This window comes from Bison bison, unplaced genomic scaffold (genome assembly GCF_000754665.1).
Source record: "Bison bison bison isolate TAMUID 2011002044 unplaced genomic scaffold, Bison_UMD1.0 scf7180017864482, whole genome shotgun sequence".
NCBI lineage: Eukaryota > Metazoa > Chordata > Mammalia > Artiodactyla > Bovidae > Bison > Bison bison.
Genome location: NW_011495042.1, coordinates 1624125 through 1635926, shown reverse-complemented (window position 1 = coordinate 1635926; position 11802 = coordinate 1624125). Strand labels below are relative to the sequence as shown.

Sequence of the window (11802 nt, the reverse complement as noted above, 5' to 3'; positions counted from 1 at the left end):
AAACAATCTCAAAACTTTGGGGCTTAAAATCACAAGGAGATTGTTCTATGATTCTGTGAGCTAGGCGGATGTTCCCACGTAGCCTCACTCCCACGTCTGATGGTGGGCGCTGCTTGCTGACTGGAGTGCCTCAGTTTTCCACGTGGCTCTCGTCTTCCAGTTGGCCAGACTGGCTTTATGCATGACCGACGGTCTCAGGCATGAGAAGAACCTATAACGCATCTCTAGGAAAAGTCTCTGAGGCCACAGAGGATCACCTATGCTGCAGTCAATCACTCACAGCAAGTCACAGAGCCAAGCCACAGACAACGCAGTCAGGAAATAGAATCTGCCTTTTCAGGGGAAGAAATAAAGTCACATTGTAAAAGCCAGTGTGTACTGAGATGGAAGAGCTCTGAAGCCATATTTATCTTCTACCAAAAGCACAGCTTCCTCTAGCTCCCTCATCCAGGGTTCCTGGAATTCCTGTCCTCTGATGGGCCTGTCTTGCCCCATCCTTAGCCTCTCACTCCATTGATCCTCCCTAATCCTGGGATTTTACCATCATCGACATCTGTGTCCTTTCTGTCTCGGGTCCCGACACCCCAGCCCCTCGTGCCCCATCCACCATTACTCCTCACTCCTCGAGCATCTCAGCTCCAGGGGTTCTCGGGTCCTGACACCCCAGCCCCTCGCGCCCCGCCCACCTTTCCTTCTCACTCCTCGAGCATCTCAGCTCCAGTGGTGCTTTGACTCCAGTGTAACCACTGACGTGTCAGTTTCTCCTGACCCTCAGCCTCCTCGTGCCCTTACTTCCATCTTAGAGTCCAGGGGCCATCGTCACAGTCCCTCCCATACACACATCCTCAACGCCTTCACTCTTTTCTGATCTGGTTGTGTCCACCTGGCACAAACCCAGTCCTGATCAGATCCGAATCCCCACTGGCACTGTGAAGTTGAACGTGGCTGGAGGAAACCACACAATGGAACTGACTGGGACCCCCCTAAATTACTGATGGCCACATGCACAGGGTCCCTCATGCCCATCAATGGCTTTCCCCGTCTTAGACATTATGTCACACTTTCTGCCTTTTCCCTGAACCTCCAGCACCACCTCCATCATCCTCAGTCTTAGCTGATGACCTTGTTCCCCACGTCAGCAAGAAGACAGAAGGCTCAGAAGAGACTGTTTACATATCCCACCTCCCTTCCCATCCACCCTTCTCTGGCCCTTCTACCTGCCTCCCTCCTGCCATGCGGATGGATTCTCCATGCTCCAAGCCCATCTCGTCCACGCTGCCCGGGATCACATCCTCTCTCATCAGCACGAGGGCATCATTCTAGTCATCGTCTCCAGTATCACCAGTTTTTTTCTGTCTGCCAGATTATTCCCATCAGTATATACACAAAGCTCTTATTTGATCTGAAACAAACAAGTAAAGAAACAAGTTAGCAAGCAAAGTCTCCCTTGATTCCACTTTCAATTCTATTTACTGATGCATTTCTTTTTAAAAATATTTTATTTATTCGGCTGTGCTGATTCACAGTTGTGGCACATGGGATCTTCATTGCGGGATCTGTAAGTTGTGGCATACATAATCTAGTTCACTCGCCAGGGATCAAACCTGGGCCTCCTGCATTGGGAGCAAATAGTCTCAGCCACTGGACCACCAGGGAAGTCCATCTAGTTACTGATTCACTTCTGCACAGCTCTTTGCAATACTCAAAAGAGCTGTCTTTATTTGCATCCAACTCCACTTCACCCCAGTTTCTAGAACCTGCTCTCCCCTAGCCCCCGGTGATTTCGTCAGGGTCATCGGTGACCTTCCTGTGGCTAAATCCAATGGTCAGATCTCAGGCTGCACTGGACCTGACAGCTCAGCACATTTGAAACCATTGTTGCTCCCTCTTCTTGATACTCTTCCTCTGTGTGTGCAGGATCCCGGTCTCCTGGCTTTTCCCTCGTTTCTCAGGCAGCCCCTTGTCAGTTCCCGCTGCTGGTTTCTGCTCAATCTTCCGGCTTCTTTCCTGGCACGCACCAGGCCATGGTCCTTGAACCCCTCTCCTCCCAATCTACAGTCACACCTTTGATGGCTCTATTCTCTCTCATGGCTGAAAATGTCATATCCACTCTGAAGAGGCCCAAATGTACATCTCCAGCCTGCCCAGCTCCCTCAAATCTAGGCTCACACCCAACACTCTGCTCAATGTCTCCACCTGGTTTTCTCAAAAGCTTTTCAAATAGAATTCCTGATCTTCTCTCCAAATTTTATTGTCGCTGTCATCCACACCTGGAGGTAAATGGCAGCTCCATTCTTCCGATGGAAGCCACCAAAACCTTGGAGTATCACTTGAATCCACTCTTTGGAACCTGACCTGCAATCTTTTTGCAGAATCTGTTGACTCTACTTTCAACATACAAAGACTTCAATCCCTTCTTGCTTTACCCACTGGCCCCAGTTTGGTCCAAACCAAGCAAGACCGCAGTCTCTTTCCAATACAGCAGCTGGAGGGACTCCTCAAGGGTTACTTCAGGTCAGGCACACGTCCTCCAAGTCCTGACATTGGCCTGCAAGGCGGTTCACCACCTCCCTCCTCCCCTCTCTGACTTCATCTATTAGTTTCTCCTTCGCTCACTCCATTCCAGCTAAACTGCCTCCCAGGGTGCCCCTGAACACGCCAGGTGCCTTTCCACCTCAGGGCCTTTGCACGTGCTGTTTCCTCTGCCAAGATGCCCCTCCCCCACATGCCCGGGAAGCCTGCTCCCTCACCTCCTTCATTTCTACACGCGTGCAATGCTTTCTGAGGAGGTGTTCTCTAACCATCTTATTAAAATTGAATCTCCTCTTCTCCCACCTTAGAAGTCAATGACCCCCTTCCCAGATTTACTTATTACTTTCTGGGTTACATATATTTAATATGTAGTTGTTGTCCAGTTTCTCTCAATGTAATGACAGCTTCCTGAGGAATGGTCCCTCTTTTGTCCACTGCTGTAGCCCCACACAGCAGGTGCTCAAGAAGCATTTTTTGGCCATGGTCTGCAACATGTGGGATCTTAGTTCCCTCACCAGGGATGGAATCTGTGCCTCCTGCATGGGGAGGGTGGACTCTTAAACACTGGACTGCCAGGAGTCCCACAGTAAGCATTTCTGAATGGCTAAATTGCAAGAAATTTACAGTCCAGATACCCAGAGAGCACATTAGCAACAGCTCTGCAGTTTATCCAGGACCCAGGGCACTACCATCTTTCTAACACACATGGATCAGCGCTGCTCACGGCCACGAGATGGCTGAGCTCATCCAGGCATGATGACATCTAACAAAAAGTGCTGTCTCTTCCTGCTGTTGGTTCTTAGAAACAAGGAAGCTCGCAGCCATTTTGTAAGAAAACATCCACTTGGGAGCTGGATTCTCGGCAGTGAAACCAGGAGACAGTCCCTCCACCTGGCCTCCCTGGGTAGGGCTAGGCAACAGTGACAGGGAAGGGATCAGCCCCTCTCTGTAGTTCTTCTGCCTCAGGGAGCTGCTCAGCAGGAAGCAGACACTGGGGGGCAGGATTTGAGAGGCTATGAACAAAGGGGGAGCACTGTATCTCCTCCCAGCCTCTTTCTTCCTCTCCACAACCTACTTCAATACAGGGGCCTCTGGGGGTGGTTCCTGTCCATAGAGCCCAGAGCATGGCCACTGAGCCCACGAAAGCAGATGCCAAGGGCTGCTAACCAGCCGGTGACAGTTCCCTGAAACAGTACCTACAAGCACTGGGTGCTGGCTCACTGCTAGGCGGGAACTCAGGAGGGAATGAAGACGGTGAGTATGATCCTTTCTTTGTACCTCAGATCTAAGCTGCAGACCGTCACATGTACACATATGCACCCACCAACTCTATCTGCTCTGAGAGCTCTAATTCATGGTTGCTGCATGCTGGTATTCATTCCCTTCCATCTCATTTCTCACATGTCTACCAAATGCCCTCTTTCCTTGCCTGTTGTGTGTGCTAAGTTGCTTCAGTTGTGTCCGACTCTTTGCGACCCTATGGACTGTAGCCCACCAGCCTCCTCTGTCCATGGGGATTCTCCAGATAAGAATACTGGAGTGGGTTGCCATTGCACTAAGGGATGGAACCCATATTTCTTATGTCTCCTGCATTGGCAGGTGGGTTCTTTACCACTAGCACCATCTGGGATGCCCCTTTGTCTGTTCAGTTCAGTTCAGTCAGTTGCTCAGTCATGTCCGACTCTTTGCGACCCCATGAATCGAAGCACGCCAGGCCTCCCTGTGCATCACCAACTCCCGGAATTCACTGAGACTCACGTCCATTGAGTCAGTGATGCCATCCAGCCATCTCATCCTCTGTCGTCCCCTTTTCCTGCTGCCCCCAATCCCTCCCAGTATCAGAGTCTTTTCCAATGAGTCAACTCTTTCCCATGAGGTGGCCAAAGTACTGGAGTTTCAGCTTTAGCATCATTCCTTCCAAAGAAATCCCAGGGCTGATCTCCTTCAGAATGGACTGGTTGGATCTCCTTGCAGTCCAAGGGACTCTCAAGAGTCTTCTCCAACACCACAGTTCAAAAGCATCAATTCTTCGGCCCTCAGCTTTCTTCACAGTCCAACTCTCACATCCATACATGACCACAGGAAAAACCATAGCCTTGACTAGACGGATCTTTTTTGGCAAAGTAATGTCTCTGCTTTTGAATATGCTATCTAGGTTGGTCATAACTTTCCTTCCAAGGAGTAAGCGTCTTTTAATATCATGGCTGCAGTCACCATCTGCAGTGATTTTGGAGTCCAAAAAAATAGTCTGAAACTGTTTCCACTGTTTCTCTATTTCCCATGAAGTGATGGGACCGGATGCCATGATCTTCGTTTTCTGAATGTTGAGCTTTAAACCAACTTTTTCACTCTCCTCTTTCACTTTCATCAAGAGGCTTTTTAGCTCCTCTTCACTTTCTGCTATAAGGGTGGTGTCATCTGCATTTCTGAGGTTATTAATATTTCTCCCGGCAATCTTGATTCCAGCTTGTGTTTCTTCCAGTCCAGCGTTTCTCATGAAGTACTCTGCATATAAATTAAATAAGCAGGGTGACAATATACAGCCTTGACACACTCCTTTTCCTATTTGGAACCAGTCTATTGTTCCATGTCCAGTTCTAATTGTTGCTTCCTGATCTGCATACAGATTTCTCAAGAGGCAGGTCAGGTAGTCTGGTATTCCCATCTCTTTCAGAATTTGCCACTGTTTATTGTGATCCACACAGTCAAATATGAGTTAGGCAATGCCTGGATCTAGTGTTAACTCAAGTCAGATCTGTGGGCTAGCTACAGCAGACATTGCCTGGGAGCTTGGTGGTAATGAAGATTATCAGACGCCATCCTCTGACCTGCAGAATCTCAGGATGTGGGGGTGTTGGATCCAGAAGATATGGTTGAACAAGTCTTCCACATGCTTCTTATTGGTCCTAGGGTCTGAGAATCCTGGCTAGACCCTTGCCCTTTAAAGTGTGATGGTAAAACCTGAGTGCTTATCAGAAATACAGACTCTCATGCGTCTGTATTTGCGTCCCTAGGCCTACAGAGGAGTATCTGCATTTTTTACTAGCCTCCCCAAGGATTTCTTCGCACCTCCCAGTGTGAGACACTCTTGTCTAGAAGGTCACAGTCTAGTGGGGGAGACATCTCCTTGGGTTCAAAAGATGCACCAGAGGAAGGTGGGAGGGGTCCAGAGTGCTCTGCAGAGACACCTACACTTAATCTGAGACTATAGACAGTGAGTTGGAGTCTATCAGAGAAGTAGGCAGAGGACCAGGGGTTGTGTTGCCAAAATGGCCTCTGTTCACTGGTGCCAAAGGGAAACACAGAGGTAGAGTTTTGGGTGAAGTAGAAAAGAGATTTTATTGCTTTGCCAGGCAAAGCAGGTCACAACATGCTAATGCCCTCAAGACTGTGGGAAGCTTCTGGAGGGGGTAGTGAGAATTTGTACAGTGTTCAAGGAGCAGGGAGTAAGCAGCTTGTAGATGATTAGTGGTTGGCAACAAAGTGAAGTTTCAAGCGTCTTCACCCTTCTGGTTTCAGCCAGTCTAGGGTCCATGTTCTTACCAGTGAATTGTGAGTTTGGTGATCTGCTATGTTGTAGAATGATAGTCTAAACTGTTACCAGTTCCCCAGTTCAACAGTCATTTTTCATTTCTACATCTTCACATTGAAGATCATTAACTCTTTTTTGATCATTAATGTTGGTCATTAACTCTTTCAGTTCAGTTCAGTCGCTCAGTCATGTCCGACTCTTTGTGACCCCATGGACCACAGCATGCCAGGCCTCCCTGTCCATCACCAACTCCCGGAGTCTACTCAAACTCATCTCCATTGAGTCGGTGATGCCATCCAACCATCTCATCCTCTGTCGTTCCCTTCTCCTCCTGCCTTCAAACTTTCCCAGCATCAGGGTCTTTTCAAATGAGTCAGCTCCTCGCATCGAGTAGCCAAAGTACTGGAGTTTCAGCTTCAACATCAGTCCTTCCAATGAACACTCAGGACTGATCTGCTTAAGGATGGACTGGTTGGATCTCCTTGCTGTCCAAGGGACTCTCAAGAGTCTTCTCCAACACCACAGTTCAAAAGCATCAGTTCTTTGGTGCCCAGCTTTCTTCACAGTCCAACTTCTCACACGACTACTGGAAAAACCATAGCCTTGACTAAATGGACCTTTGTTGGCACAGTAATGTCTCTGCTTTTTAATATGCTATCTAGGTTGGTCATAACTTTCCTTCCAAGGAGTAAGCATCTTTTAATTTCATGGCTGCAGTCACCATCTACAGTGATTTTGGAGCCCCCCAAAATAAAGTCTGACACTGTTTCCACTGTTTCCCCCCATCTATTTGCCATGAAGTGATGGGACCAGATGCCATGATCTTAGTTTTCTGAATGTTGAGCTTTAAACCAACTTTTTCACTCTCCTCTTTCACTTTCATCAAGAGGCTTTTTAGTTCCTCTTCACTTTCTGCCATAAGGGTGGTGTCATCTGCATATCTGAGGTTATTGATATTTCTCCTGGCAATCTTGATTCCAGTTTGTGCTTCTTCCAGCCCCGCGTTTCTCATGATGTATTCTGCATATAAGTTAAATAAGGTGACAATATACAGCCTTGACGTACTCCTTTCCCCATCTGGAACCAGTCTGTTGTTCCATGTCCAGTTCTAACTCTTGCTTCCTGACCTGCATACAGGTTTCTCAAGAGGCAGGTCAGGTGGTCTGGTATTCCCATCTCTTTCAGAATTTTCCAGAGTTTATGTGATCCACAAAGTCAAAGGTTTTGGCATAGTCAATAAAGTAGAAATAGATGTTTTTCTGGAACTCTTTTGGTTTTTCCATGATCCATTGGATGTTGGCAATTTGATCTCTGGTTCCTCTGCCTTTCCTAATACCAGCTTGAACATCTGGAAGTTCACGGTTCACGTATTGCTGAAGCCTGGCTTGGAGAATTTTGAGCATTACTTTACTAGCATGTGATATGAATGCAATTGTGCAGTAGCTTGAACATCCTTTGGCATTGCCTTTCTTTGGGATTGGAATGAAAACTGACCTTTTCCAGTCCTGTGGCCACTGCTGAGTTTTCCAAATTTACTGGCCTATTCAGTGCAGCACTTTCTTTAGTCAGCATTTTATTTCAAGGACACAGAGGCTTGTTTAACCTCCCTTTTTCTTTGATACTCCTCAGTCTTGAGGACTGAGAACAGAAAAGGAAATAAAGCTTTAGATTCCTCAGTCTTGATGACAGAGAACAAGAAAGGGAACAAAGTTTTAGATTGAGAGGTTAATCATAAACTTGGTAAGGAAACTCAATTTTAGTTCCCTTTGTTTCAATTTTCCCCAACTTTTTGAGAGAATGGGTTGATAAACCGCTCTGGTTACTTCCTACTGACCTGAGGGCATAGTCCTGCCTAATTTGGGGAAGGGACAGAGCTGAAAAGAATCCTAAATTTCAAGCTTAGCATCAATACTTCTTATTCAGAAAACATTACCTCTATCTTTGATTGCTTTGTTGTAGCACATGGAGAAACATTCAAAATTATGAGATGTATTACAATGAAGAAAACGTTTAAATAACACCTTCGAAATATTTTTTAAAAGAGTGGTATTTTAGATGGCAATCAGGAAATTAAGTTTTGGAGTGTTTACTTTTTACTTATATATTTAGTAACCAAGTAGCCTTTTGCTCAGTGGCTATATAGCTTGAGCTGTCTCATTTGCTACTACTATTTTTAAAGTAGGAGTTTTCATACTTAAAAAGAGGACATTGAGACCATATGGGTGCAGTTGGCAGCTGCTAGTACATATGGTTTAGAAGACGGTTGATGGTGTTGTGAAGTATGATCAAGTTTAGAGAATTCAGGTTTTCAGTAACTTAGAAACGTGTCTGAACACACATTCATAATAGCCATGTAGTTCCACTTGGGATGTCTGAATCATAGTTATTTCATTTCAATTTTTTAAATGTAATTTTTTAATGGCTAAATCATGTTTAATAGGCCACAAAAGGCTGGTCTGATTCGCCTGAAGTTCAAATTCAATCATGTACAAGTCAGAACAATTTCCCCATACCGCAACATGTGAAATTTTCTTCCATCATTTTCCCCCCTTTAATTGCAAATCTTTCCATAAACATCACTGATAATCAAAATAGTTTCCCGACATTGCCAAAGTGGCCAAGTTGCCTCCTCTGGGTCCATTCATGCACCTTGATGCTAGGCCTCTTTTTTTCCCCTAGTTCTCCATGTTGGGGGAAAACTAATCAGGTATCATTAACAAACTCAGAGGCATATTAATGGGGAAATGCTTTGCAGGCTATGCATTTATCACTTGCACTTAATTGTCACATAACATACATGTGCTTTTAGCAATAGACTTAAAATAAACAGTGATACATGTCATGAATAGTTATACTCTGTGACAACTTCACTACAGAATTTTCTTTTCATCCTGAACATTGGGGTCTAAGTATGCTTAGAAGTAAAATAACTTTCCATGATGACAGGAAGACAAACATTCAGTAAACAGAGCAACTGAACTGGTTGGCTAATTCTCACAGTCCTGGTCCAGACTTATATGTCAGCTGTCTTCTACTGCTGTTGTCTCCGTTTCATCTGGTGTGGGTATCCTTTGGGGTTAACAGTCTTTTCTATAGATAATCCTATGTGGACGCCCTTCTTAAATGGGAAATATGGAATTAAGAGTCAATTCCCTTCAGTTTTGTTGCACATGTGCTAGTCAAGAGTACCTATAAGGTCCTTTTTACTTAGCTTGGAGATAGTTTGTTAAATGATATCTTTTCCAGTGTACATAATCTCCTAGCTGCAGGTCACAAGACATTTGGTCTTTATCCAAAGAAAATTACTGTGATCAGACTTAGAAACAAGCTTAGAATAGTCTTTTACTAATTCAATTAAACTTTATAATAATGTAACACAGCAACAAGGAGCCATCCCGGACAGAGATAATAAATACAAAGCCTCAGTACATACAAAGCTTCATGATCCACAACAGTTTAATATTGAAATGTAATTTTCTTCTCTAGATTCTCTTTATTTCTATGAAATATACCAAAATTAGACTGATTCACTTAAAATAGGTTTGTTTTCAATAAACATGACCAAATTATTCACATGAGTGTAACTGTCCATATAAACTCTTTCAAACTGATTGCACTGGAACTTAATAGGAATCTCAAACCGAACTTTTAAAATGCCTCTAAAGGCCAGAATAGCCATGCCGATGGCCTGCCTTCAAGTTCTTCCTGTGATATTTATGGATTGGGTAAATTTGTTCTTTTCCAGGTTTATGAATATTTAAATTCCTGCACATGCCAAGAGATAGTCTTTCCTATTCCCCTGATAAAGTTGCTTAGAACCAAAGGGTCTCTGATTTCTAGAGGAACCAGACAGGGAGAAAAGAAAAATACTATAAGTTTACCCACAGACATAAACTAGCAAAATGTTGTAAATCATAAGTAGCTGAGTAAGAAGGATTTTCTATATATTAAAGCAAAGATGAAAAAGCCAGTAGTGGACCCGCTGGTGGTTCAGTGGTTAAGAATCTGAAGACAATGCAAGGAACCTAGGTTCTGTCCCTAGTTTAACACGTTAGATGTGGAATCTAAAATACAACCCAAATGAGCCTATCTATGAAACAGAAACAGAATCACAGACACAGAACAGACTGGTGGTTGCCAAGGGGGCTTGAAAGAGGGATGCAGTGGGAGGCTGGGTTGGCAGATACAAGCTTTTATACAGAGAGCACATAAACAAGGTACTACTCTATAGCACTGGGGTTCCCTCATAGCTCAGTTGATAAAGAACTGCCCGCAATGCAGGAGACCCCAGTTCGATTCCTGGGTTGGGAAGATCCCCTGGAGAAGGGAAAAGCTACCCACTCCAGTATTCTGGCCTGGAGAATTCCATGGACTGTATAGTCCACCAAGAGTCGGACACAACTGGGTGATTTTCACTTTCACTCTATACCACCAAGAACTATACTCAATATTCTGTGACGAACCATAATAGAAAAGAATATTTTAAAAAAAGAATGTGTATAGAACGGAATCACTTTGCTGTATAGCAGAAATTAACATAACATTGTAAATCAACTACACTTCAATAAAAGGTATGAAAACTGAAAAAAAATTTTTTCAATACTTGTACCCAGATTTTTAGAGCAGTGTTATTTACAACTGCCAAACATAGAAGAAACTGAGATGCCCTTCAGTGGGTGAATGAATAAACAAACTGTGATACATCCAGACAATGAAATATTATTCAGCACTGAAAATAAACGAGCTATCCAGGCCATGAAAAGAAGTTTAAATACATATTACTAAGCGAAAGAAGCCAATCTGACAAGGGTACATATTGTATGATTCCAAAGCATGACCTTCTGAAAAAGGCAAAACTATGGAGACAGTAAAAAGATCAGCAGTTGCCAGGGATTAGGGAGAAAAAATGCAAAGGCAGAGCACCTTTTGAAGGGCAATTTTTAGGGTTATGAAAATGATACCATTGTGATGGACACATATTATTACTCATCTACCTAAATTCATTAGACTGTACAACACCAAAAGTATAGCCTATTATAAACTAGGGACTTTGGGTGATGATGAGTCACTGTAGTAGGTTCAACAGCTGTGACACTGTTTGGGGGATGATGATAATAGGGGAGGGTGAGGGTGTTTGGGGGCAGTGGGTGAACGGGAAGGGAACTCTGTCCTTTCTCCTGGGTTTTGCTGTGAACTGGCAACTGCTCTAAAAAATAAAGTCCATTAAAAAAATCTTATGAGGCCACAGGTAGCTTAAATAAAGTTGAAGTAACTTTGCCAGAGATCCCACAGTTGCACAGTGATGGAGCTGCAGGCAGAGCAGGCACGGACCCCCTGTCTCGCTCCAAGGCCTCATCAAACCAATACATTCTGCAGCTTCTATGGATCTGATCAGAAGCTACCTTTCTGTGTGACTTGCCTTTATTCCTTCTGCACATGAATCACCTGTGCAGACTGCAATCCATTTGGAGTGGGACCTGACAGCCTGCATTTCTAGGGAGCTCCCTGCTAACAGGGATGGAGCAGGTCCGGAGGGGACACTCTGAGTCACCAGGGCTTGTGTTCCATCTGCACCGACCTGCTGGTTGAGTCCTGCACACACGCCGAGTTTTATCATCACTGTCTTACTGATGCTACCTGCACCCAGAATGTCTTACTGCCGCATCTTTGCTTGTTGAAACTCATAATCTCCCTTAGATATACACATTAAAATCTACTCTGAAGATAAATCAGCACCT

The 11802-nt window shown here is 44.6% G+C and overlaps 1 long non-coding RNA gene across 1 annotated transcript in view; it reads right to left on the bottom strand.

Moving 5' to 3' along the window:
- Positions 1-645: 645 nt before the first annotated feature.
- LOC105004702 overlaps positions 646-11802 on the bottom strand; it is a 176706-nt gene continuing 165549 nt past the window's right edge. The window contains exon 3 of the long non-coding RNA XR_827252.1: positions 646-1402. This is a non-coding gene — a long non-coding RNA (uncharacterized LOC105004702). The remainder of the gene's footprint in view (positions 1403-11802) is intronic.